Source organism: Scyliorhinus torazame, chromosome 4 (assembly GCF_047496885.1).
Source record: "Scyliorhinus torazame isolate Kashiwa2021f chromosome 4, sScyTor2.1, whole genome shotgun sequence".
Lineage (NCBI taxonomy): Eukaryota > Metazoa > Chordata > Chondrichthyes > Carcharhiniformes > Scyliorhinidae > Scyliorhinus > Scyliorhinus torazame.
In genome coordinates this window covers 254,190,648-254,218,253 of record NC_092710.1, presented here as the reverse complement: position 1 = coordinate 254,218,253, position 27,606 = coordinate 254,190,648, and positions in this window count along the sequence as shown.

Sequence of the window (27,606 nt, the reverse complement as noted above, 5' to 3'; positions counted from 1 at the left end):
GCGCCCTCCAGCATGCGACGCCCGCAGGATGCCCCTCGGAGGCCACGGGAGACGGAGAGTCCCGGACCCTCCAGCATGCGACGCCCGCAGGATGCCCCTCGCACACCACGGGAGACGGAGAGACCTGGAGCAACAGGGAGACGACACCCCCGTCACGTGCGGGAGCGACCACCCAGCGACGAGGGGGGCAGCCACAGGCCCCCGTCACATCCGAGCCAGGACACCACCACCCAGGACACCACTACCCAGGGCACCACTACCCAGGACACCACTACCCAGGACACCACTACCTGGGACACCACTACCCGGGACAGCACTGCCCAGGACACCCCTACCCGGGACAGCACTACCCAGGAAGACGAAATACCGGACAGTGACTCGGAGTGGATGGGTGGAGACGAACCCCCACCCCAAAGTGCCATGGACTCAGAGTGGGACGAAGAGCATGACACAACGCCACTGCTGTCACCAACACCCTCCACCATCGCAGAAACACTCACCTCGGTTGGGCACTTTAGTGATGAGGCGTCTGATACACTCACTGGTGCGCACAACACAACCGTCCCAGTACAGCAGGTGGAGGTAGATGCAGCAGAGGGGCTGGGCGGTCGGAGGGCAGACCAGCCCAAGCAAACATCTGCCGCCCAGATGGATCCCGGATTCCTGGAGTTACCACACCCACACATAGATCCGATGCAACCACCGACCCGGAGACGAGCAAAGAGGGTGACGGGCGGCTTGCGGCGGCTGCAGTCGCAGGTGGAGGAGTCCACCCACGTCCAGGAGCTGGGAGTGGTCCCGGTCATGCGTGCCACCCAGGCCGACACCGCACGGGTGGCGTCCGCGGTGGAGGCAATGGGTGCGACGGTGTCAGACATGGGGAACGGTTTGCGAGGCCTGGGGCTTTCCGTGCAGGCGGCGTCTGTGGCCCAGGACATGGCTGCCCTCTCACAGGAGGCCATGAGCCAGTGCCAGCGCCAGATGGCAGAGGCGCTCAACGCCATAGCCCAGTCTCTGCAGGCCATGGCCCAGTCTCAGCAGGCCATGGCCCAGTCTCTGCAGGCCATCGCTGAGGGCATCGGCGCCAGTGGCCATGTGCGAGCCGGCGTCGCACTGTCACAGACAGGGTTTGCCAACCCCCTGGGCTCCATGGCTGCAAAGCTGCAGACCCCTGTCGATACCAGCACGGGCCTCCAGGACTGGCAGCGCCAGATGTCGGGGGGGCGTCGGATGGCCAGTCCGTTTGCATCCCCCACCCATGTAGAGGCCTCGGGCACCCCGAAGGAGGAGGAGGTGGTGTGGTCCGTCCCGGCTCCCCCTGTAGGGGAGGTCCCGGTACACCGCGACACCTCGGACTCCCCCCCTTCCGTCCCAGGTGCATCGGGTGGGCAACGGGCAGGACAGGCTGGCAGCTCGCCATCCCAGTCGCCCGGGCCGCAGCCTGGCCCATCTAGGCCAGGACGCCCCAGGAAACGGCCGGAAAGGGATCCAGTGTCAGAGGGCAGAAATCACAGGAGTCCACCTCCAGTTCTGCTGTACCGTCTGGGGAACCACGTAGACGTAGTCAAAGGGCCCGTAAGGCCAAACAATTAGACACTGAGTAAGTTGGCACGGGTGCAGGGCACAGATGAGTTTTAGGGGCTAGGGCACGTGCATGAACTCCTTTGGTTATTAAAGTCAATGTTACACCTACAGAAGCTGCCTTTGTGCTCTGTCCAAAGCGTGCGGGGGTGTCATGTACGTTGAGCGCAAGTGTGTGTGTGAGGGGTGGTCTTACCTCAGCCCCAGGTGAGTCTGCCCCCTTCCCCCTGGGCCGCCATCAACATCCCCCGGGCAGAGGACGGGACCGTGCGCTGCAGTGTCACAGCCGCATGCAGGGATGGTCCGGGTGGATGGTGGTACTGTGGCCATGGGTCAGACATAGTCCAACGATGTAGTGCCAGGAGCTCACCGCAGGGCGGGTTGTCATCATCCTCCATGGCCTGCAATAGACACGCGTCCACCCGCAACTGTGTGAGCCCGGCCCGTTGTGCCGCAGGTGGATCGGCAATGGGGGGGGGTGGTGTGCATGCGGGTGGGGTGGGTGGGGTTGGGGAGGGGTGTGAGGGTGCTGGGTGGGTGGATGGGTGGGGGGTGTGGGTGGTCGGCTGTTGCCATGGTGTGCGGTCTGTGGCCATACTACCCGATTCCCACGCCCATCTAGTCAGTGAAGCGGGCGGCTATCAGTCTGTCCCGTGCCCGCTGGGCCAGCCGGTAACGGTGGACAGCCACCCGCCTGTGTCTACCCCGTCTGCCCTGACCATTACCCCCATCCCCCTCATCTGGGGAGGACTGCGCCTCTTCCTGCTGCTCCTCCACTCCGCCCTCCTCTGCCTGCGGCACATCGCCCCTCTGCTGGGCTATGTTGTGCAGGACGCAGCACACCACAATGATGCGGCCGACCCTATCTGACCGATACTGTAAGGCGCCCCCAGAGAGGTCCAGGCACCTGAAACGCATCTTCAGCACGCCAAAGCACCTCTCTATCACTCCCCTTGTCACTACATGGGCATCATTGTAGCGGTTCTCCGCCTCATTGCGTGGCCTCCGTATAGGCGTCATCAGCCACGATCGCAATGGGTAGCCCCTGTCGCCCAGCAACCAGCCCCTCAGCCGGGGATGGCGTCCCTCGTACATGCCGGGGATGGATGACCGCGACAACACGTATGAGTCGTGTACACCGACTGGGTAACTGGCGCAGACGTGCAGGATCATCATGCGGTGGTCGCAGACCACCTGTATGTTCATCGAATAGGTCCCCTTCCTATTGGTGAACACGGCCCTGTTATCTGCAGGTGGCCGCACGTGCGTCCCATCGATCGCGCCCTGGACCATGGGGAACCCGGCCATGGCAGAGAAGCCCACGGCCCGGGCATCTTGGGTGGCCCGGTCCACGGGGAAGCGGATGTAGCGGTGCGCCATGGCATATAGGGCATCTGTCACTGCCCGGATGCACCGATGCACCGATGTCTGCGATATGCCGGACAGGTCACCACTCGGTGCCTGGAATGACCCCGTTGCATAAAGGTTCAGGGCCACCGTAACCTTGACGGACACGGGGAGAGGGTGTCCCCCGCCAGTGCCACGCGGTGACAGGTGTGCCAGCAGGTGGCAGATGTGTGCCACGGTTTCCCGCCTAATCCGGAGTCTCCTCCTGCATTCCCTGTCCGTGAGGTCCTGGTATGACTGCCGGGGCCGGTACACACGGTGCGCCCTCGGGTGCCTCCATTGCCGTGGGGCCGCGACATCCTCCTCCCCCTCCTCGTCCTGTCGGTCAGGTGTCCCTCCAGCCTGGGCGGCTGCCACCTGGCCCTCTGTGGCAGCCTGCGCCGCCTCTCTGGCACGCTCCTCCTCCTCCTCCTCCTCCTCCTGCTCATCCAGGGCAACATAGACATGTGGGAACATGACGTCCTGGTGGGGGGGAGGGGAACGACGACATGTCATCATTGGCCATATCCCCTCCTCCCCCCAGCCAGGTGGCATGGACCGCATGGGTCCAACTGTTGGAGGCTGGCGGCTGGCCAGGTGGACCAACTCCCGGCACGGACCTCCCCCCACCCCCCTCCCCGGCACGGACCCCCCCACAACCTCCACCCCGGCACGGACCCCCCCCAACCTCCACCCCGGCACGGACCCCTCATCCCCCTCCCCGGCACGGACCCCCCCCCCCCAACCTCCACCCCGGCACGGACCCCCTCCAAGCTCCACCCCTGCACGGACCCCCCCCAACCTCCACCCCGGCACGGACCCTAACCTCCACCCCGGCACGCACCCCCCATCCCCCTCCCCGGCACGGACCCCCCCCAACCTCCACCCCGGCACGGACCCCCCTCATCCCCCTCCCCAGCACGAACCCCCTCCCTGCACTCCCCCGGAGCCCAGCCCATTCTAACCCCCCCCCCCCCCCCCCCGCCGCACACACACACACGCACAACCCGAGACACACCTCTCCTCACGCATTCAGACTGCGGCCACGCCATCGCCTGCCCATAGCCAACCCCCCAGGCCGTCACTCACCTCCACGCTGGTCGGCGTGAACCTGGAGCACAGGGTCACGCCGATGAAAAGGAGGTTTAATTTACGTCGACGTGAACGGTCATCATGTCGACGGGACTTCGGCCCATCTGGAAGGGAGAATATCGGCAGGCCGAAAATCGGCTGCCTTGCGCAGACCCGTGATATTCTCCGACGGCAGCGGCGACATTAACGCCCCGCCGACTTTTCTCCCTTCGGAGACTTCGGCAACCGGCGGGGGCGGGATTCACGGCGGCCAACGTCCTCTCTGGGGGGTCGGAGAATGATGCCCCTGGTCTCAGTCACTGAGGAGCATCGCCGAGGGCGTCAACACTATGGTGCAGGCACTGGGGAACAGCTAGAGCTGGCAGGGCCAGATGATGCAGGGGCAGCCTGGGGTCGAACCAGCTACCCCTATCACTCCCATGGTGAACCCCGGGGGGGGGTGTTGGGTGCCAACGGGAGTCGCCAGCTCCCCCGGGTACCACCCTCTGATGAGGCTGCGCTTCGAAATCAGCACATGGAACAGGACGGCATGGTTGTGCATGTGCCATCGACACGTGCACTGGGGCCTTCCAGCTTCAGAGCCTCCAGAGGCTGGCCACCTGGGGCATCGAAGGTTACGGGACGAGGTAAGCAGCCGGCTGCCTCCACCTCAGATGTTCATGTTGGGGAAACACCTAGATGTAGTGATAGAGCTAGGAGGGCCAAGCACGTTGAGGATCACTGAGGGCATGTAGGTAGGGGGTGGGTAGGGGGGGTGAGGTTTGGTGGGGTGGGGCAGGGGCAGCACCATCAGGAGAGTGAGGGATTGTAAAAGACATTAAACACCTTTTTGAGCAACCATTATGATGCCTCTGTCACTTTCTTCCACAATGCGATGATGTGGAGATGCCGGCGTTGGACTGGGGTGAGCACAGTAAGAAGTCTTACAACACCAGGTTAAAGTCCAACAGGTTTGTTTCAAACACTAGCTTTCGGAGCAATGCTCCTTCCTCAGGTGAATGTGAGGAAGGAGCAGTGCTCCGAAAGCTAGTGTTTGAAACAAACCTGTTGGACTTCCACAACGTGGCTGACATCCAAACCCTTGGCCCATCTCTCCAGGCATCTTCCCCTTCCCCGTGGTTTCACCCACTCTCTGGCCATGGACATGTCCCCGGAGCTGTGCCCCATCCCCTGCGTGTTCGGATGTTGACTGCTGCGTGTGTGGTGTTTCTTCCCGCTGTGCTCAGACATCAAGGTGTGATTTGGATGTTAGGCAAAGACTCCCACATGCTACGTGGCCCGCCTACCCACGGGAATCCACTTGGGCTATGTAAAGTGTTCACTTAACCATGATTGCCAATTCCCTATTGGCAATAGCCCTTTGCCGCACCACCAGAGGCCTCGGCAGTCGATGAGCATAATGGGTGGCCGGTGTGGCAGACGGGTCGGGTCGGGCTTGCCCTGGAACGTGAAAATGATCCAGAGGTTGGCATGGTGGTGTCGAGAGCGGTTGGCCGCCGGTTGCCACCTTGCGCCCCCCCCCCACTCCAACCCTCCTATGATGACCCACCCCCGGGCTCTTTGCCTGTGAGCGAAGATGGCTACTCACCTCCTCGCCTCCCTTAGTAGCCTTTCCACCAGGTTTACGTTTTTCAAAAGGAGGGCGAATCGGCACCGGCGTGACCACTCGCAGGGGAGGCCGCTGAATGACAGGAGGCCGCTGGATATGAGATGGCTCCCGTTAATTGTATGGAAATTGGGCATAGGTGGTGATAATTAGTTTCGCTCTCAGCTGTGGCGAGATCCCGATTTCGCCTACGGGAGTGGGCCGGTTGCATCGCAAACTGTTTGGAGTCTGGCACGGTTCTTGTTTTTGGCCTCTCCTGCTATTCACCGGCCTCGTTTCACTTGTGTGAGGGAATAACGAGGCCTAGAGAATCGCTCCCTTTATTTTATTTTATTTTTTATTTTTTTTAAATAAATTTAGAGTACCCAATTCATTTTTTCCAATTAAGGGGCAATTTAGCGCGGCCAATCCACCTACCCTGCACATCTTTGGGTTGTGGGGGCGAAACCCACGCAAACATGGGGAGAATGTGCAAACTCCACACGGACAGTGACCCAGAGCCGGGATCGAACCTGGGACCTCGGCGCCGTGAGGCAGCAATGTCAATCACTGCGCCAGAATTGTGGCCTTTATGGGTACAGAGATCATTGAATCAAGCAGGAAGGGCACTTGATGAGTAGCTCCAGCACCTTCTTTCTTGATGAAATCTGCTCTCAAAAATTTTGCTGAAAGTAAAGAGAGTTATGCACAGTGGAATCATCCCTTATCTGTTGGATGCATTCAGGGAAAAGGCTGCAATCCCTTGGATGCAGAACAAATCAGTTCTTGAACTTGTCTGCGTTCTTCTCCAGAAGAGCGTTTAAAAGGAGATGATGAATGGATGAGGATATGCACTCATAATAAGCCTCATTGACTGAATATTTTAATGTACTGGAATAGTTTTTAATATATTTTAATCAAAGCTATATTTTTCAGATAGGATAATTTTATTTCTTTTTAGTGTTATTATTCATTATGTGTAATTTTTTTAATGAACGAGCAATGTACCCAAAATGAATTTCCATATGGACAATAAACTGAAATTGAATTGATATTTAAATTGGATTGAATTGAATTAGACATCTTGTTTTACTACATGATGCCAGTGAGACATTGTAGAAGCTGTCGGCCACTTGATGTGACAGTGAAGATTCACGAGTCCAATCCATATCTTTCCTGGTAGGATTCTGCTGGGTACGTACGTACATGACTGCTCGGGTCAATCTGCACGCTGAAACCTCTGCTGCAACTAGGAGAGGCTACCGCAGATGATTGAGTTTTGGATGACTTGCTGAATTGGGATTTCCTCTCTTTGTGTTTTCTCTCTTCCTCTGATACGCACTTGCTTTCAAGGAGGCTGAAATGCTTTTTATTTGATTGCTCCAGGGACAGTGTTTCTGGCTGAGCTTCTCCAGGACTCAAAGTTGATATCAAAACTCCAAACTGAAGTCTTCAGGGTGCTCCAGTCGCGCTTCCTTTGGCCATGAGAGCGGACACCAGACATAAGTTCTTGATAGAAGATTCTCTTTGGTAAGCGACTATACAACATTCTGGCTACATGACCAACTCAGTTGCGACAGTCTCAATATGGTGTGGATGCTTGTTCTGCCAGCTTAGGTGTGCTCCTCAGTGTCACGTGTTTTGACCTATCATCTGATAGAACATAGAACATAGAAAAATACAGCACAGAACAGGCCCTTCGGCCCACGATGTTGTGCCGAACATTTGTCCTAGATTAAGAACAAATTAATCTACACCCCGTCATTCTACCGTAATCCATGTACCTATCCAATAGCCGCTTGAAGGTCCCTAATGTTTCTGACTCAACTACTTCCACAGGCAGTGCATTCCATGCCCCCACTACTCTCTGGGTAAAGAACCTACCTCTGACATCCCCCCTATATCTTCCACCATTCACCTTAAATCTATGTCCCCTTATAATGGTTTGTTTCACCCGGTGAAAACGTCTCTGACTATCTACTCTATCTATTCTCCTGATCATCTTTTAAACCTCTATCAAGTCGCCCCTCATCCTTCTCCGTTCTAATGAGAAAAGGCCTAGCATCCTCAACCTTTCCTCGCAACACCTACTCTCCATTCCAGGCAACATCCTGGTAAATCTTCTTTGCACCTTTTCCAAAGCTGCCACATCCTTGCTAAAATGAGGCGACCAGAACTGCACACAGTACTCCAAATGTGGCCTTACCAAAGTTTTGTACAGCTGCATCATCACCTCACGGCTCTTAAATTCTATCCCTCTGCTAATGAACGCTAACACACCATAGGCCTTCTTCACAGCTCTATCCACTTGAGTGGCAACTTTCAAAGATCTGTGAACATATACCCCAAGATCTCCCTGCTCCTCCACATTGCCAAGAACCCTACCGTTAACCCTGTATTCCACATTCATATTTGTTCTTCCAAAATGGACAACCTCACACTTTTCAGGGTTAAACTCCGTCTGCCACTTCTCAGCCCAGCTCTGCATCCTATCTATGTCTCTTTGCAGCCGGCAACAGCCCTCCTCACTATCCACAACTCCACCAACCTTTGTATCGTCTGCAAATTTACTGACCCACCCTTCAACTCCCTCATCCAAGTCATTAATGAAAATCACAAACAGCAGAGGACCCAGAACTGATCCCTGCGGTACACCACTGGTAACTGGGCTCCAGGCTGAATATTTGCCATTCACCACCACTCTCTAACTTCTATCGGTTAGCCAGTTTGTTATCCAACTGGCTAAATTTCCACTATCCCATGCCTCCTTACTTTTTGCATAAGCCTACCATGGGGAACCTTATCAAATGCCTTATTAAAATCCATGTACACTACATCCACTGCTTTACCTTGATCCACAAGCTTGGTCACCTCCTCAAAGAATTCATTAAGACTTGTGAGGCAAGACCTACCCCTCACAAATCCGTACTGACTATCCCTAATCAAGCAGTGTCTTTCCAGATGCTCAGAAATCCTATCCCTCAGTACCGTTTCCATTACTTTGCCTCCCACCGAAGTAAGACAAACTGGCCTGTAATTCCCAGGGTTATCCCTATTCCCTTTTTTGAACAGGGGCACGACATTTGCCACTCTCCAATCCCCTGGTACCACCCCTGTTGATAGTGAGGAGGGAAAGATCATTGCCAATGGCTCTGTAATTTCATCTCTTGCTTCCCATAGAATCCTTGGATATATCCCGTCAGGCCTGGGGGACTTGTCTATCCTCAAGTTTTTCAAAATGCGCAACACATCTTCCTTCCTAACAAGTATCTCATCGAGCTTACCAATCTGTTTCACACTGTCCTCTCCAACAATATGACCCCTTGATCAGACCTATCCTCGCTCTAGTCATTCTCATATTTCTCACATATGTATAAAAAGCCTTGGAGTTTCCTTGATCCTACCCGCCAAAGATTTTTCATGCCCTCTCTTAGCTCTCCTAATGCCTTCCTTCAGTTGCCTCCTGGCTATCTTGTATCCCTCCAGCACCCTGTCTGAACCTTGTTTCCTCAGCCTTACATAAGTATCATTCTTCCTCTTAACAAGACATTCAACCTCTCTTGTCAACCATGGTTCCCTCACTCGACCATCTCTTCCCTGCCTGACAGGGACATACATATCAAGGACACGTAGTATCTGTTCCTTGAACAAGTTCCACATTTCAATTGTGTCCTTCCCTGACAGCCTATGTTCCCAACTTATGCACTTCAGTTCTTGTCTGACAGCATCGTATTTACCCTTCCCCCAATTGTACACCTTGCCCTGTTGCACGCACCTATCCCTCGCCATTTCAATAGTGAAAGTCACAGAATTGTGGTCACTATCTCCAAAATGCTCCCCCACTAACAAATCTATCACTTGCCCTGGTTCATTACCAAGTACCAAATCCAATATGGCCTCCCCTCTGGTCGGACAATCTACATACTGTGTTAGAAAAGCTTCCTGGACACACTGCACAAACACCACCCCATCCAAACTATTTGATCTAAAGAGTTTCCACTCAATTTTTGGGAAGTTGAAGTCACCCATGACTACTACCCTGTGACTTCTGCACCTTTCCAAAATCTGTTTCCCAATCTGTTCCTCCACAATTCTGCTGCTATTGGGGGGCCTATATAAAACTCCCAACAATGTGACTGCTCCTTTCCTATTTCTGACTTCAACCCATACTACCTCAGTGGGCAGATCCTCCTCGAACTGCCTTTTTGCAGCTGTTATACTATCTCTAATTAACAATGCAACCCCCCCCCCCGACCTCTTTTACCACCCTCCCTAATCTTATTGAAACATCTATAACCAGGAACCTCCAACAACCATTTCTGCGCCTCTTCTATCCAAGTTTCTGTGATGGCCATCACACCGTAGTCCCAAGTACCGATCCATGCCTTAAGTTCACCCACCTTATTCCTGATGCTTTTTGCGTTGAAGTATACACACTTCAACCCATCTCTGTGCCTGCAAGTATTCTCCTTTGTCAGTGTTACCTTCCCCACTGCCTCACTATATGCTTTGACGTCCTGAATATCGGCTACCTTAGTTGCTGGACTACAAATCCGGTTCCCATTCCCCAGCCAAATTAGTTGAAACTAAATTAGTTCTGATCTTCAGAAGTTTCTGAATGCAGCTCAAGTCAAAGTGGTTGAACCTCTTGGGGTGACACTGGTACACAGTGTCAAGTCTCACATGCAGAGAGCAAAGTGGGCAGGTCTATTTCTCTGTAGACTTTCAGCTTGGTCGGCAGACTTATCCCTCTTCATTTCCAGACTGATTTTTGAAGTCTGTCAAAGGCGACACTTGCTCTGGCAATTCTTGCACGTGTCTTGTCGTCAATATAGATAGCTTAAGAGAGTGAACTTATTCAATGCTGACATGTTCTGCTCATGGACTGTAACCATGGGCTCAAGGTAAGACTTTCCCAGAGCAGGCTGGTATGTTATTTCAGTTTTTTTAATGCTGATTGTAAGGCTGAAGTTGTCACATACATGGGTAAACTAGTCCATGCTACACTGCATGTCCAGCTTTATACCAGCAACTAGTGCAAATTACCACTAATTTAGCAAATCATGGAATCCCTAAGTGCAGAATGAATGGAAAATGAAATGAAATGAAAATTGCTTATTGTCACAAGTAGGCTTCAAATGAAGTTACTGTGAAAAGCCCCTAGTCGCCACATTCCGCTGCCTGTTCGGGGAGGCTGGTACGGGAATTGAACCTCCGCTGCTGACCTTGTTCTGCTTTACAAGCCAGCTGTTTCGCCCACTGTGCTGAACCAGCATCGAGTAAGCATCTTCCCTTTGAAAGAGCACCCTACCTAGGCCAAATCTCCCGTCACATTCCTGCAACCGTACTCTACGGGGCAATTTAGCATAACTGATCCACCTAACCTGGACTGTGGGAAGAAACCGGAGTCACAAATGTTGAATTCTTTACCCATCAGTCTGGCCTCAATAAAACTCGAGATGGATTTGTAGGCATAGTATTATTTATTTTTAACCAACTTGCAAGTCTGACTCGCTTCACAAAAACCCAGATCACAAGCTGCCTCCTGGGTCTTCAGAATCGAGTGCTATTGGAGACAAAGGAATCTCTACAAATACATTCAAATGGCATCAAGTTTCACATACATGATTCCCATAGGTCATCCTATACCCCTCTTGACCTGGCCATACATCCTAATTGGCTCACTTCTCATTCCTTAACCCTGGGCCTCTTGTTACCCAGCATCCTTTTCTCCTCCTCCACCAGACACCCCTCCCCCTTCCTTGCCATGCTTTCTGAAATCCTTTGTCTGTGAACTCACTTGAATTAGGCTGGCCTACATCTACATTACTGTAACTAATATATTTAAACTAACTATTTTATATCACATTCGTCAGGAGCACCCGGAGGGAACCCACGCAGACACGGGGAGAATGTACAAACTCCACACAGACGGTGACCCGAAGTTGGGATCGAACCCGGGTCACTGCTGTTGTAAAGCAGCAGTGCTAACCACTGTGCTGCCCGCAAAGCGAGTGGGAAAAAATTTGGCAGGTGGAGAAACATGAGGTCATCCACTTTTGTAGGAGAAACAGAAATACGAGCATTTCTAAGTGGTGAGAGGTGAGGGACTGGGAAGTATTGAACTTCAAAGGGACTTGGCTGTCCTTGTTCATGAGTCACTGAATTCTAACATGCAGATGCAGCAATCAATTAATAAGGCAAATGGTATGTTGGCTATTATTGCAAGAGGACAAGAGGATTTGAGTCTATGAGTCAAGATGCCTTCTGGAATTATATGGCGCCTTGGTGAGACCACACCTGGCATACTGTGTGCAGTTTGGTCTCTTCATCGAAGGAAAGATAGACTTGCCACAGAGGAAGTGCAGTGAAGGTTGACCAAATGAATTTCTGGGATTGGGGGATTGTCCTAATATCCTATTGAATAGAATGGGTCTTTACTCTCTGGAATTCAGAAGAATGTGAGGTGATGTCATTCAAACATACAAAATTGTTACAGAGCTTGACAGGTTAAATGCAGAAAGGATGATTTCCCTCGCTGGGAGTGTCTACAACCAAGGACACAATCTCGGAATAAGGGGCAGGTCATTTAAGACTGAGATAAGAAAGAATTTCTTCACTCAGATGGCAGTGACTCTTTGGAATTCTCTAACCCAGAGGGCTGTGAAGGCTCAGTTGTTGAGTATGTTCAAGACTGAGATCAATAGGTTTCTACGCATTAAAAACATTAAGAGATATGAGGATAGTGAAGTAAAATGGTGTTGAAGTAGAAGATCAGGTTTGCTCGCATTGAATGTTGGAGTGGGCGTGAAGGACTGAGGCCTACTCCTGCTTCTATTTCTAATGTTCTTAGAAGACTCACCATTATCTACAAACAAGCCTTCATGGAACTGTTGAATCATTTTGATGAATTTCTCAGGACAACCAAATGTCTTTATTGCGCTTGAAATGTCTTCACAGTTGACTGCATCAAAGGCCTTGGTCAGGTCAATGAAGAGGTCTATGTTCTGTTCTTGGCATTTCTCCTGGTGCTCTCTAACTTCAAACACCGAGACCGGGATCCTCCGCCGGCTCTGTAATGCCAGTGCCTGGGGGTTTCCCGACGGCATGGGGCTGCCCCACAATGGGAAACCCCATTGACCGGCCGGCGCAACGGAGAATCCCGCCAGCCGGTCGGGGCAGAAATGTGGTGCAGCGCGCCGGAGAATCCCGCCCAATATCAGTGGCTTATCTAAATGTTCACTGACGCTGATTGAGATGTTGTATTAAGCAGTTCAGAAGGATTCTGGCAAATATTTTGCCAGTGATGGAGAGGAGTGAGATTCCTCTATGATTGATGGGTTTCTTTCCATTTATACAGGTGGACAATGGAGGCATCTTTATGATTCTTTCACATGATTCTTTGCTCCCAAAAAGACTGAAAGAGTTCAGTGAACCTCCTGACCAGGCACTGACCTCCAGTTTTGTAGACTTTAGTTGGGTTAGCATCAGCTCCTCGAGCCTTGTTGCCAGACAGCAGTTTAACTGCGTCCATTATTTCTAACTGTTTGGGAGAGTCATCAGGGCAGCAGTTGGTGGCAACCTGTGGTAGCCTGTTGAGTGCTTCTTCCCTGATGGATGAAGGCTGATTGAGGATGTGGTTATTGTATTCTGCCCAGGTTTCTAGAATTTGATCTTTTTCTGTGAGCAGTGTTCACCTGTCGGCACCAAGGATTGGTGATGAACCTGTAAATTGATCTTTGTAGCTTGGGGAGCCAGTGGCCTAGTGGAGCTGCTCGCGGAAAAACGCTTTTCACTGTACCTTGGTACAGGTGACAATAAACAAATCCAATTATCACTGGAGTAGTAATCCAGAGGCCTCAAGTTAACGCCATGGAGAATGGGTTCTAATCCCACCATAGTAACTGATGGGATTTAAACATAATTAATAAATCTGCAATATCAAAGCTAGGTTCAGTGATGGTGGCCATGGAAACTATCATTGATTGTCATTAAAAACTATCTGATCACAAATACATTTTATGGAAGGAAATCTGTTATCACTGCCAGTCTGGCTGACATTTTTCTTAAATTTTTTTTTATTTGCAACATTTCTTTTTCAATCAAGGGGCAATTCACCCACCCGCTCATCTTTGGGTTGTGGGAGTGAGACCCACGAAGACACGGGGAGGATGTGCAAACTCCACACGGACAGTGACCTGGGGCTGGGATCGAAAATGGGTCATCGGAGATGTGACGTAGCAGTGCTAACCACTGCACCACCGTGCCACCCTAGTTGCCTGGCTGGCATTTGACTCTAGACAGCAATGTGGTTGACTCTGAACTACCCACTGAAATGGCCTAGCAAGCCACTCAGTTCAGTGACAATTAAGGATGGACAACAAATCCTGGTTTTGCCAATGGTGCCCCCATCCCATGAAAGAGTACATTTTTGATAAGGAGCAAGTTGAGGAGAGTAGCTTCACATGCAGTGATGCTTGTATTTGCATTGAATACATTTGCCTTCATGGTGCTATTGTGCATCAAAACAGATTGAACCATTTTCTCTAAATTGAACCTGTTTCCTCAATCCTACGTACACTGTGATAGAAAGAAAGAACCAAAAGCATGATTTGTCGAATAAAAAAAAAAAATTTTTGTCATCCTTTCAAATAAAAAAAATATACATTCAACTCGTAAAAGTTGGAATTAAACAAGTCTGCCATCTGGGCTAGACTGTGACATATCTGTATACCAGGGGAACCTTTAGTTTCCACTTAGAAAAGAGATGGAAGTGATTAAGGACACATGATACTGGGCCATTGCACACCCTCCATTCCCCTCATTGTGTTATCCTGTTTTTTCAAAAGCAATTGTGATTGCTTAGGCCTCCAACAGAATCAGATGTTGCATCCCATGGCAATTAGGGTGGTGGGGGGAAGGGGGATGGAGGGGGCAGAGCTTATTAGCCTTCCTATAGATTGTTGAGTGCAGTCTTTTTGATTAGTAATGCTGGCAAAATCATGCAAGGTGGTAATACACTGCAGATCGTTCCTGATTATTTGGAATGTAACCAGTTTTGGAGGGCTCAAACAGTGCAATCTTCATAGGGCCCTCTCAGCCTATTTGCCTTATCACGACTTGCACTGCAGCTTGAAATATTGTGAAGTGTGCAATTTACAAAGTTTACAAATAGAAATGCCAAATTTCCTAAGTGTTCATCAATTCACCAGTACTGGGACTCATGCATAAATCATCACGTTTCTCTGACAGCAATGTGAGTAAGTGCATGTCTTAGGGGTATTACTGAATTATATGTACACAGAACTACCTTGGTTTAAATCCCACTTGCATTCTGAATGCCTTAATCTCAGTCAGAGAAGGTAAATAATCTAGTGCAGAGTTCTTAACAGAGGAGATTGCATATGGTCTGTGGAATGAATGGGATAGACTAAATACTATTAATTGTGTCTTTATTGTTGCATCATTCAGATACCTGTAATAAGCAAATTCTGTTAAAAGGAGATTTGCAGCACAAAGTGGCAGGAACAGATCAATTCATTCATGCAATTGGCTGAGGTGATACCTGCTCTTATTCCTGGAATGGGCACAGTCAGAAGTCTTACAACACCAGGTTAAAGTCCAACAGGTTTGTTTTGAATCACTAGCTTTCGGACCACTGCTCCTTCAGGAGCTCCACTCCGAAAGCTACTGATTCGAAACAAACCTATTGGACTTTATCTGGGTGTTGTAAGACTTCTTACTGTTCCCACCCCAGTCCAATGCCAGCATCTCCATATCCTGGAATGAGGATAGCCAGATAATTATCCCAGCTTTTTATTTGAGATTTCAGAAATAAATCAGCATGATAATTCATTCAAGCATATAGTAATGATAAAAAAGAAAAATACTGAGGATAGTGGAAATCTGAAATAAAAACAGCAAGAGCTGGGAAATCTCAGCAGGTCTGGCAGCAAATGTGAAGGGGGGAACGGAGTTAATGGTTTCAGTCCGATAGGTTTGTTCGTCAGGGGGCAGCACGGTGGTGCAGTGGTGAGCACTGCTGCCTAGGGCGCTGAGGAACTGGGTTCAAATCCCGGCCCTGGGTCACTGTCTGTGTGGAGTTTGCACATTATCCCCGTGTTTGTTTGGGCTCCACCCCCACAACCCAAAGTTGTGCAGATTAGGCGGATTGGCCACGCTAAATTGCCCCTTAATTGGAAAAAAATAATTGGACACTCTAAATTTATTTTTTAAAAAGGTTTGTTTGTCAGAACTAAGAGAGGTAGAAATGTGATGGGTTTTATGCTGCTGAAAAGAGTGGGGGGGGGGGGGGGCGGGGGGAGTAGGAACAAAAGGGGAGGTCTTGGATAGGCTATAGGGCAGGAGAGATTAAGTGACAAAAAGATATCATGGAACAAAATGCAAAGAGAGTGGTAATGGTTGTAGTAAAGAAACAAAACATTTGTCCACAATGAGTTTCAATAAAAGAAATGAAAGAATCATGAATAACTCTCTTCGAAAGCTAAAATAAGACAAACAAGATCCAACTGGGACAGGCTTACAAACAAAATCAACAGTAAGAAGTTTTATAACACCAGGTTAAAGTCCAACAGATTTGTTTCGATGTCACTAGCTTTCGGAGCGCTGCTCCTTCCTCAGGTGAATGAAGCGGTATGTTCCAGAAACATATATATATAGACAGATTCAAAGATGCCAAACAATGCTTGGAATGCGACCATTAGCAGGTGATTAAATCTTTACAGATCCAGAGATGGGGTAACCCCAGGTTAGAGAGGTGTGAATTGTGTCAAGCCAGGACAGTTGGTAGGATTTCGCAGGCCAGATGATGGAGGATGAATGTAATGCGACAATATCAAAACAAGGGACAGAGCTCATGGTTTAAATTGGTGAACTCAGTTTGAATCCAGAAGGTTACAAAGTGCCTAACTGGATGATGAGAAGATGAGATGGTTGGATTCTCTCTTGCTGAAGATCGTCACTGGTTGGTACTTCTGTGGCATGGATGTGACTTGCCACTTTTTAAAAGTTAATTTTTACGGGATGTGGGCTTCGCTGGCTCGGCCAGCATTTGTTGCCCATCCCTAATTGCCCTTGAGAAGGTGGTGGTGAGCTGCCTTCTTGAACTGCCCAAGTCCATGTGGTGTAGGTACATCCACTGTGCTATTAGAGAGGGAGCTCCAGAATTTTGACCCAGTGACAGTCAAGGAACTGCAGGGGAGGTGCCAGAACGCCACAGCAAAAAATGGACTTCCCCCCTCCTGTCCCTGGTGCATCTGGTGGGCAGCAGGCAGAATAGGGCAGCACCATACCACCTAGGACACCCAATTAGCAGCCGGGCCTATCCAAGCCCAGTTTCCCCAGAAGACGGCCGCCACTGGGTACCCAGATCACAGCAGACTGCCTCCACTCCTGCTGAACCATCTGGTGATCCACCTAGGCGTAGCCTTAGAGCCCGTAAAGCCAGAAGGATAGACACCAGTTAAGTTGGCACAGGTACAGGGCACAGTTTAGCGATAAGGGCTAGGGCACAAATCTACACATAAGTTTTCACATTAAACACCTGTGCACAATGTTACAAACTGCCTCTGTGCTCTGTCAGAAGAGTTTGAGCGATCGGCTGGTCTGGGTTGGCTGCAGAGGAGATGTGGGTGGGGAGGGGCGGGTGGAATGACGACGGCGTTGGGCTTGGCCCAGGGACTGCGGTTCAGCAAGCGCTCACAGCTCCGGTATCCCACCCCCATTCCACACACCCCTCCCCCTGCCCCCCCCCTCCCCCAATCGTCCCCACCTCCACCAGCCAAGGGGTTCGATGGCACCGTGTAATGGAATGGCTAGCTCGCATGCCAAGCCATGGCCCACAACCCGTAGTGCGGCAGGCAGCTAGCATTGAGGGGGCAGCTGCAGGCGGAGAGGATGGGTGGGTGTGCCGGGGGGAGGGGGGCTAGTTGGGGGGGGGGGGTTCGGGTGTTGGGATGCGGTGTCTGTGCCGTTGGCTAGTACACCCTCACCACCCCCCCCACTCCTCCCCCCGCAGTCAGTGACCCTGGAGGCGATCAGTGTGTCCCATGCATGTTCGCCTTGGTGCACACATTGTGTGGCCTCCCATGGCTGCCCGGGCCCCAAGTCCTGCCCATTATCGCCCCCCCCCCCCCACATTCTCCTTGTTGGGCGATGCCTGCTGTTTATCCTCCTCCTCCTCCAACACGTCGCCTCTCTGCTGTGCGATGTTATTGAGTATGCAGCAGGCCACCACAATGTCAACAACCTTCCCAGTGCTTAACTGGAGGGCATCTCCAGAGCTATCCAGGCACCTGAACGCATCTTTAGCATGTTAAAGCACCACTCGATCACGCCCCTGGTCATGGCATGGGCACCCGTGTAGCAGGTCTCTGCATTAGTCTGCCAAGATGGCTGCCTTGCAGGCAGCATCGATTGTGGTCCCTACCTGGACACCACCCGAGTCCCATGGGGGTATCACCCTGACCACACCACCCGTCCCCCCGTCACGCTTCTCGGTGTTCGACCTCCTCTTTCTCCCTCATTAGCCACGGTGCCCGTTTCCCAATTTTTAAAAGCACAAGTGAACCTTGCTGTTGGGAATTCCCCACAGTGGAGGCGGAGAATCGCGGAGACCCCGGAGAAAACCGGGTCAGGCCCGCTAATGATATGCAAACGGCTGTCAAGGCACCGGAGAATTGCAAATTGGCATGAACCTGGCGCCCGCCACGATTTCGGCATCAAAACCCATTTTTTACCCAATCGCCTTTCCCGATTCTGGCATCAACTGATGGCGCATCCCTTTCAGGGTCTTTGATTATCAATCGTTAATCATTATCACAATTCCAATCAAGTGGACTTGGTAGTCAAACTCAAAATTCCGGGTTGACCCAGTCAGAATGTTGAGAGAGTAGTTCCATGCCAATGGAATAGATAAAAATATCCAGACAAGGACAGAAAGAAGCCAGAAAGGAAAATTGAAAATGTATAGACAAAAGAAGAAGAAAATTGTTCCTTTCATTATTTCGTATTGTCAAATGATTATCTTTGTTAAACACATTCTGGTGATCAGGAAAAACATGTTTTGTTTGCATAAAAATAATTTGGTTGCATATGTCTTTGTTGTGATTAAAGGGATATAGCACTTGTGTAAGTGGCCCATTGGATTTCCACTTCCAAGTGACATTTGGAATATTAAGTTACGTATGCAAGATTTTAGCTTCCAGACAGGGGTCTCTGTAATAGGGGGCTTCCAGGCAGGAGTCTCTATAATGGGGGACTTACAGGCAGGAGTCTCTATAATGGGGGGCTTCCAGGCAGGAGTCTCTGTAATGGGGGGCTTCCAGGCAGGCGTCTCTGTAATGGGGGGCTTCCAGGCAGGAGTCTCTATAATGGGGGGATTTCCAGGCAGCAGTCTCTGTAATAGGGGGCTTCCAGGCAGGAGTCTATGTAATAGGGGGCTTCCAGGCAGGAGTCTCTGTAATGGGGGGATTTCCAGGCAGGAGTCTCTATAATGGGGGGACTTCCAGGCAGGAGTCTCTGTCATGGGGGGCTTCCAGGCAGGAGTCTCTGTAATGGGGGGGCTTCCAGGCAGGAGTCTCTGTAATGGGGGGCTCCCAGGCAGGAGTCTCTGTCATGGGGGGCTTCCAGGCAGCGGTCTCTGTAATGGGGGGCTCCCAGGCAGGAGTCTCTGTCATGGGGGGCTTCCAGGCAGGAGTCTCTGCAATGGGGGGCTCCCAGGCAGGAGTCTCTGTCATGGGGGGCTTCCAGGCAGGAGACTCTGTAATGGGGGGCTTCCAGGCAGGAGTCTCTGTCATGGGGGGCTTCCAGGCAGGAGTCTCTGTAATGAGGGGCTTCCAGGCAGGACCTTGCTTTTGGGGGGCTTCCAAGCAGTGTTTTGGTGGGGTCTCTCATCTGGGGGGTTTCTGGTGGAGTCTCTCATTCGGGGGCTTTCTCGTAGGCCAGGATACACGTGGGCAAGATTTTTGGATGAGACTATGAACCAGGTTCCAAGCTATTTTCTCAGATGGCACAAAAGAGCCCAAGGACTATTTAAAGAAGAGCAGGGGAGTTCATCTATGGTGTCCTCTACAAACATTAGTTAAACACATTGGAGTCATAGAATCCCTACAGTGCAGAAGGAGGCCATTTGGCCCATCGAGCCTGCACTGACCCTCTGAAAAGCACCCTGAGGTGTTGGGTACTCTGACACACAGACGAACCAACACGGTTGCGTATGGTACAACACAGTTTTATTTCATTGAACTATAAACATAGTAAACTCTGGTATTCAGCACATGGTGAACCTCTGAGTGGCTGGCAATGAGGTCTGTGCCCTGAGCTCTCTCCTGCTCGGGTGCCCAGGAAGTGTCGTGTTCCCTGCTTTGTACTGTGTATGCTCTTGTCCGTGATTGGCTGTCGTGTTGTGTGTGTTCATTGGTCCGTGGATCTGTCCATCATTATGTGTGTGTGTATGTGCTGTGATGTTCACATGAATATCATGACATCCCCCTTTTTTACAGGATTATGTGCCTACGTGGTTATAAATAGAGATGTGTACTGAGTGTAGCTAAATGTGTGTGTGTGCAATATTTACAGCATGTACATGGGGTTTAACTAAATACAAGGGGCGATGTCAGGTGTGACATAACAACGAGGTTGTACCATGAACAAAAAACGGGGAAACGTTGAACGAAAAAGCGAATTCCTGTAACGATAAGAACATAAACATATTAACACAGTGGTATTATGAGTTCAATGTATAAACAGTCTCATAAGTCCAGTCTAGTAGGTGGGCAACAAATTCGTGTTGACCGTCTAAAGGGTGGGTCTGGAACCACGGGCTGAGGAACGGGCCTGGCCACGGGCGACGACGGAAGGGGCATGGTAGCAGGCAGCTCCACAAAGTCGAAATCAGGAACAACAGGAGGGCACGATGTCGGTGAAAGGTCTCGTAGCGAGCGTGGAAACAGGCGAAGAGCCAGGCGATTGCGCGGACGAACGGATCCATCAGGCATGCGAACCAGGAACAAGCGGGGAGCCACGCGTCGGAGAACTTCGGCAGGTACTGACCAGCCACCTTCTGGTAGGTGGATGCGGACTTTGTCTCCAGGGTCCAGGGCGGGAAGATCAGTTGCCCATGTATCATATGACCTCTTCTGGCGACCGCGCTGCAGTTGCATCCTGTGCAGTACCGGAGCATGGTCGATCGTGAGCGCCAGGATGGAAGGTACAGTGGTTCTGAGGGCGCGACCCATCAGCAGCTGTGCTGGTGAGAGACCAGTGGCTAGTGGGGCCGAGCGATAGGCCAGCAGGGCGAGGCAGAAATCCGATCCGGCAGCAGCAGACTTACAGAGGAGCCGCTTCACAATGTGAACGCCCTTCTCCGCCTTTCCGTTGGACTGGGGGTGCAGAGGGCTAGACGTCACGTGTGTGAAGCCATACAAGACAGCAAACGATGACTATTCCTGGCTGGCGAAACAGGGCCCATTGTCTGACATGACCATCATCGGAATGCCGTGGCGAGCGAAGGTGTCTTTGCAGGTCCTTATGACAGTGAACGGCGTCAAATCGTGTAGGCGTATGACCTCTGGGTAGTTGGAGAAGTAGTCAATGACGATGACATAGTCCCTGCCGAGCGCGTGAAAGAGGTCCACACCCACCTTCGCCCATGGGGACATCACCAGCTCATGGGGCAGAAGCGTTTCAGGAGGTTGCGCTGGCTCAAACCTTTGGCAGGTGGGACAGTTGAGCACCATGTTGGCAATATCGTCACTGATGCTCGGTCAGTATACCGCCTCTCGGGCCCTCCTTCTGCACTTCTCGACCCCCAGGTGGCCTTCGTGTAGTTGGTCGAGAACCAGCTTGTGCATGCTGTGCGGAATCACAATCCGGTCCAGCTTCAGAAGGACACCATCAATGACGGCCAAGTCGTCTCGGACATTGTAGAACTGCGGGCACTGCCCTTTGAGCCACTCTGCCGTCATGTGGCGCATCACACGTTGTAGAAGGGGGTCGGCCGCAGTCTCTCTGCGAATGCGGGCCAGACTGGAGTCGTCAGCTGGCAGATTTGTCGATGTGAAGGCCACCTGCGCTTCGACCTGACAGACGAACCCCTCCGAATCGGGCGGTGTGCTCCCTGCTCGCGATAGGATAAGGTCCTTCCCTGGGGTGTAGATCAGTTGGAAGTCATACGTCCTGAGTTTAAGTAGGATGCGCTGGAGGCGAGGGGTCATCTCGTTCAGGTCCTTGTTTATGATGCTGACCAGGGGGCGGTGGTCAGTTTCAACAGTGAACCGGGGAAGACCATACACATAATCATGGAACTTGTCTAAACCGGTTAGCAAGCCCAGGCACTCCTTTTCGATCTGCACGTAGCGCTGCTCTGTGGGGGTCATGGCCTGTGAGGCATAGGCGACCGGGTCCCATGACGCAGTGTCATCCCGCTGCAGGAGCACTGCCCCAATGCCGGACTGGCTGGCATCAGTCGAGATTTTAGTGGCACGAGACGTGTCGAAAAACGCCAGTACCGGTGCAGTGGTGAGCTTGGGTTTGAGCTCCTCCCATTCCTGCTGGTGTGTGTGCTGCCACTGGAACTCCGTGGACTTTTTGACGAGGTGGCACAGAGCTGTTGTGTGGGAGGCAAGGTTGGGAATGAACTTCCTCAGGAAGTTGACCATGCCAAGGAAGCGTAGGACAGCCTTCTTGTCGGCCGGCTGCGGCATGGCTGTGATGGCGCTCACCTTGTCTGCATCCGGATGGACCCCTGACCGGGAAATGTGGTCCCCCAGGAATTTCAGCTCGGTTTGGCCGAAAGAACACTTGTCTCGGTTTGAGGCGCAGGCCGTTTTCACGTATGCTTGCAAAGACGCGCTGGAGACGATAGATGTGCTCCTGTGGTGTGGTGGACCAGACGATGACGTCGTCCACGTAGATGCGCACCCCTTCGATGCCTTCCATCATCTGCTCCATGCTCCTATGAAAGACCTCGGATGCCGAGATGATGCCAAATGGCATTCGGTTGTAGCAGAACCTGCCGAAAGGGGTGTTGAAAGTGCACAGCTTTCGGCTGGACGGATCTAGTTGGATCTGCCAAAAGCCTTTCGAGGCATCCAGTTTGTTAAATATTTTCACCTGGGCCATTTCACTCGTGATCTCTTCCCGTTTGGGTATGGGGTAATGTTCCCTCATAATATTGTTATTGAGGTCTTTTGGGTCAATACAGATCCGGAGCTCGCCAGAGGGCTTCTTGACACACACCATGGAGCTGACCCACGGCGTGGCTCCGTGACCCTGGATAGGACCCCTTGGTCCTGGAGATCCTGCAGCTGCTGCTTGAGGCGGTCTTTGAGTGGCGCAGGGACCCTGCGAGGTGCGTGAATGACCGGGGTGGCGTCTGGTTTGAGCCGAATTCTATAGGTGTTCCCATGCCCTCGAATGCCTCCTGGTTGTGGGCGAGGAGCGATTGGAGCTGTGCATTAAACTCTGCATCCGGAAAGTCAGACGTTCCGTCTGGCGAGAGAGAGTGGACTCGTTGCACGAGGTGGAGAGCCTTGCACGCCTGTGCGCCTAGCAGGGAATCCTTCGATGAGCCGACTATCTCGAATGAGAGTGTGGCCGTGTGTTTTGTGTGTCACCTGGAGCTGGCAGGATCCCATAACCGAGATAACGTTCCCGTTGTAGTTGACCATCCTGCACCAGGACGGCCGAATTGGTGGTCTGACCTTCATGGCATAGAAGGCTGACCATGCTATGAGGTTGGCGGAGGCGCCAGTGTCCAGGCGGTAAGTTATCGGCGATCGGTTGACCGTCAGGGTGGCACACCATTCATCACCCGGATTGATCGTGTTAACTCAGTTCTCATCAATGACCGCAACCCGGAAGGCGTCTCGGTCATCTGTGTCACCGGTCTGGATGTCGTCTGGGCTAGATTCGTAATGGGGAGGCTGAATGGTCCGCACGTCCCTGCGAAGTTGTCAGAATTGTGGAAGATTGACAGGTTGAGCTGCTCGACAGTAAGCAGCGTAGTGGCCCACCTTGCCACAGCGTAGGCATTGTCGGGTTCTTGCGGGACATTGCCGCTTTAAATGTGCAGCTCCACAGTTGCCACACGTCATGACGTCATGACGTTTGTTGCGCCACTGCGCATGCGTGGTTCGATCTTGCATCGGGCATGCCTGCGCATCACGTCCCTCAGTGTTGCCGTAGGTTTTGGCGCGCACAAGCGCGGGAGACCCCGTAAAGCGCGCGAAATGGCCGACGTCGTCCGGGCCGCGGGCCGGGAGGAACCCGATCGCCTGGACCCGTACGGCCTCGTGGGGCACCTGGCTCGCCAATCTGGCCGCGTAGGACCCCCGCCACGCCGATTCGGTCACCTGAAATTGTGCATAGCCGCTAGTCGCGTTTTCGTGCAGGACACAGGCTTCAATTGCGGAGGCTAAGGTGAGGCCTTTTATTTTTAAAAGCTGCTGGCGTAAGGTGCCCCAAAAATGATCTGGTCCTGAATCATGGAGTCTGAGGTGGTGTCGTAACCGTAGGACTGGGCGAGGATGCGGAGATGGGTGAGGAATGACTGAAAGAGCTCATCCTTACCTTGCAGGCGCTGCTGGAAGACATATCTCTCGAAGCTTTCGTTGACCTCGACGTTGAAGTGTTGGTCGAGCTTGAGAAGGACCGTCTCGTATTTGGATTTGTCCTTTCGTTCCACGAACACCAGGGAGTTGTAGACATGGATGGCGTACTGCCCTGCGGTGGTGAGGAGGATGGCGATCTTTCTGGTGTCCGAGGCGCTCCCTCTTTCGTTGGCTTCCAGAAAGAGCTGGAAGCACTGCTTGAATAGCTTCCAATTTACGCCGAGGTTCCCAGCGACTTGCAGCGGCTGCGGTGTGTTGACAGTGTCCATGGCGCAGAATGGCAGATTTGTGGGTAGGTGTCAATTCACTTCTGATACCATGAAGTGTTGGGTACTCTGACACACAGATGAACCAACACGGTTGCGTATGGTACAACGCAGTTTTATTTCATTGAACTATAAACATAGTAAACTCTGGTATTCAGCACATGGTGAACCTCTGAGTGGCTGGCAATGAGGTCTGTGCCCTGAGCTCTCTCCTGCTCGAGTGTCCAGGAAGTGTCGTGTTCCCTGCTTTGTACTGTGTATGCTCTTGTCCGTGATTGGCTGTCATGTTGTGTGTGTTGATTGGTCCGTTGATCTGTCCATCATTATGTGTGTGTGTATGTGCTGTGATGTACACACGAATATCATGACACACCCTACCTAGGCCCACTCCCGCCGTCCTATCCCCATAATCCCAGGTAACCATTGGATATTAAGGGGCAATTTAGCATGGCCAATCCACATAATCTGCACATCTTTGGACAGTGGGAGAAAACCGGAGCGCTCAAAGGAAACCCACGCAGACACGGGGAGAAAGTGTAAGCTCCACACAGACTGCTGTGAGGCAGCAGTGCTAACCACTATGCCACCGTGCCATCCAATATCTGATAATTTGTTTCATACAGTTTGTGGGGCCTTTCTTAAAATAAATTGGCTGCTATTCTTTTATTACAATAGCGACTGTGGTTCAACAGGCTGTGCAGAATTTTAGGGGTCCTGATGTTGTGAAATGTACTATATAAATTCAAGATCTTTCTTTCTTTGCATGTCCTTCTTAGTCATTGGAAGGATTTATTATTGCATTATTTGCCTGATTAAGAGGCAAATGTGTCCTTGAAGCTTTACATTTTTAACTCCTAACTTGTTCACAAGTAATTTAGCCAATCAGTGAAGTAACAATTTTGCAAAACCGCTAAAATGGGCAGGCTGCTTAAGGCGAGAATAAACATTTGTTAATGTTGCCACAAGCTTGTCCAAGCTGCATTGGACTTGGGATATTTGACAGTTGAGATGCAATAAGTCTTACAGGAAGCTTGTGTAGTTATTTTCCAGAACGATTGTACAACATGGGGTAATGGTTTAGCAAAGAGACTGTTCTTTCATAACGGTGAATCATGTCAACTGGGAGACAGATTGAAAGTGGTCCAACTCTTTTCTCTTACATACCAGCTTCACAAAGAGAAGAGGCAATCATCTGAACTATTTGCGTTGGATTGAAAGGTCAGACTATCCAGGATAAAGTAATGCAGCAGCACACAATGTCACTTCTTTCCAGATGTTGGAAGATAAAATGCATCTTTGGTTCTGTTTCCGTTTAGTGCCATATAAAGTACAATAGAAAACTTATGGAACTCTTTATACTGCAGTGAAAGATAGTAAACAGCTATAGCTTCAAAAGCAAATAACCAGGTGTACTCATAAGAGCAGTTCAACTGCCACTGGCATGAATTGAACTGCAAGTCATATTCCAGGCATTCCTCAAATGAAATGAAATAAATATTATAACCACTGTTTCTGAGTTTACCTCTGACACTCAGTGGCAGCAGCTGTTCAACTAACCTTTCCAATTTTGGGTCTTGCTACTCTGCAGGAGAAAAGGTTGATTTGGATCAGGGTTTGCTCTCCAAATGACATGCAACATCAACAGAAACTCTAGGAAAGCTCGGAAAATCCTTTAGATGTTGCAGAAGCCTTTGAAGTTTCAGCATGTTATGAACATTCAGGATCAGCAATACTTTTAAAAAACAAGCTACGTTATCAATTTCCTCACATGAGGAAGTTGAGCTTTTATTTATTAAAATAATCCTGTTAAAACATTTTGTGGAAGTTTTTCTTCGGTCACAAAAGAATAACTTATTTTCAAAAGAGGAGATAACAATCTTACAAAAACACAGTTATAGAAAATCATATCAATGATAAAGGCCCATTAGGTTCCAGGATAAGGAAATATAACCACTGCTGGGGGCTATTGATCTTTTTTCTTTTACAAATAATCTATAGTACACTAAGGTGCATTACACTTTAAATTACATATATTTACCTATAAATAAAGGACATTTGTTACAGGAAAAGTTGGTAAAAGGTGTAAGCTGTCAACAATTTTACCGTTACATTGAATTTTTCAATCTGTTATTTTAGCAGAGTTTAACCCAGTTAAAATAATTGAGTTAACACTTTTGTAAAGATAATGGACAAAGGAATGTCACAGGAATGCATTAAACTGCACCATCTCTGGAGGATGTTTATCCACAATATCAACAAGCTGCTTCAATAGGTTACGAATATGAACCAATTTTTCTGTTATTGTGCTTAACACACAGAACAAAAATCAGGCAAAGAGAATCGCGCAGACATAATCAAAGATTCCCCCTTCCAGGCTTTTCCATCCGCAAATTTAAATAGACGTAAGTCAGGCAGGTTTCATTATCAGCATATGATCATCTTTACCTGAATCATTTGAGTGCTGCACCCAAGTGAACTATTAGACACAAGTGCAACAGTTGGGAAATTTGCAAGACATCACAGAGTCAGAGAGCCGCAGGGAGACAGAATGTTGCCCATAGTTTTCTGATATATGCTGATCGGTGCAAAAAAAAATCATCTCGCCACTTTTGTTTTAATTCATCAATGCCTGCAGATGTGACTTGCTACAATTTCATTTATTTCTGTAAAATATGACTCATTGCCATTTACTTGCAAAATTAGGAATCAAAGCCCTAACTTATGATAAATAAGCTATATTGAACAGTCAGAGAATGAGTGGAGTATAATGCACAAGGGTGCATCTGCTTGTGATGTTGTTAAGAACCCAGCTGATGTTAGATGCAAGGGTATCCTAAAACCCAGAAGGATAATGTGGAACGCCAGTTCTTAATTGTTTATTTTGCAATTTAGTATAATGTGAGTCAAGATATAAAAACCAGTGAGGAAAGATGCAGTCTTGCTGTAATCATTCAATAACAGAATATTTATTAAACTGTAAAACACGCAACAAGAAAGGCAAAAATACAGAACAAAATTGCAATCAATTACAATAATGGCTACACACACAATATACTTGAACTAA